The 1,035-nt window shown below is 38.3% G+C and overlaps 1 protein-coding gene across 1 annotated transcript in view; it reads left to right on the top strand.

Moving 5' to 3' along the window:
* RHOA (ras homolog family member A) overlaps positions 1-1,035 on the top strand; it is a 44,351-nt gene that overhangs the window by 3,892 nt on the left and 39,424 nt on the right. Inside the window, exon 2 of the mRNA XM_011375419.2 lies at positions 19-97. The gene's annotated coding sequence lies outside the window, so the exon portion shown is untranslated. The remainder of the gene's footprint in view (positions 1-18; positions 98-1,035) is intronic.

The following is a 1,035-nucleotide window of genomic DNA, read 5'->3' as shown; positions in this document are numbered from 1 at the left end:
TTTTTTATATTTTTATAGTGCCTTTCATCTGAGAAGTTCAAGGCACTTTGTAGAACTTCTGCCACACAGGCCGTGGGTCTTGCAGCACATTTGTAAGGTATGTAAATTGAAGCCTCTTCTTTCATTCTCCTTTCTCCCCGGAGTAGCGATTATTGTTGTATGTTATATGTTAATATAAGTTTTAGGGAAATGTGCGTATATCACTATTAATGATTTTCCTCTCTACCAATCTTGAGATCTTTACCTTACTCTATAGCTTTTCTCTCTGGTCTTATTTTCCTAGCTCTCTCAAAGATACTCCTCCAACTTCCTTTTTCTCTTCTAAGTGATACTTCTTCCTTAGTCAAAGATGTATTTCCTAACCTCTTTCTTAATCTTTAAGGAGATGGGCTCAGCATATTACACATTACTTCTCTTACTTGTTGACCATCCCTCCCATCCTATTCCTAATGTTTTTCTTCTTTAAGTTTTCTTTTATTTTTTGATTGAGTAGTTTGGTCATCTTACAGTTTAGCCACAGCCTGTGCTGTGGACATATCTAATTATCAATAGAAAATGAGCCAACTATAGAATGAGGAACAGGACAATCTTCTTACCAGAAGAGTCAGCAGTGGTACTGGCTTGGTAGAGAGCACTGTGAACAGCAGGTATAACAGCCCATCCAGCAGCTATTCAGAGATCTTAAACTGATTACAAATAAGGCAAATGGTATCTTAATTTAATGGACACCATGATAAATAGCCTAGTCTGGTACCATTTTGACCACCTTTTCTTAGGTCTGAGGGCACTCTGTGTATGGAAAAATGAACTGTTAAGGGGATTCTTATTTGATGAAATGGGCTACCTGGCAGTGAATGCATATGATGGTAGTGGTTTTTGTTGACTTTGAACTCCTCCTTGGCTTGGTAAGAGGAATGGCCAAATTAGCTTCTGCTTTTGCCATTCTTTCATTAAACCAGTAGTTATACAGTAGCTATTCATATGTCAGGTGCTGTTTTGGGACACAGCCGAAGAAAACAAAAAAGGTCCCTGCCC

The sequence above is a fragment of the Pteropus vampyrus genome, unplaced genomic scaffold, assembly GCF_000151845.1.
Source record: "Pteropus vampyrus isolate Shadow unplaced genomic scaffold, Pvam_2.0 Scaffold271, whole genome shotgun sequence".
Lineage (NCBI taxonomy): Eukaryota > Metazoa > Chordata > Mammalia > Chiroptera > Pteropodidae > Pteropus > Pteropus vampyrus.
The sequence above is the reverse complement of the archived record's forward strand: the minus strand, read 5'-3'. Positions and strand labels throughout refer to the sequence as shown.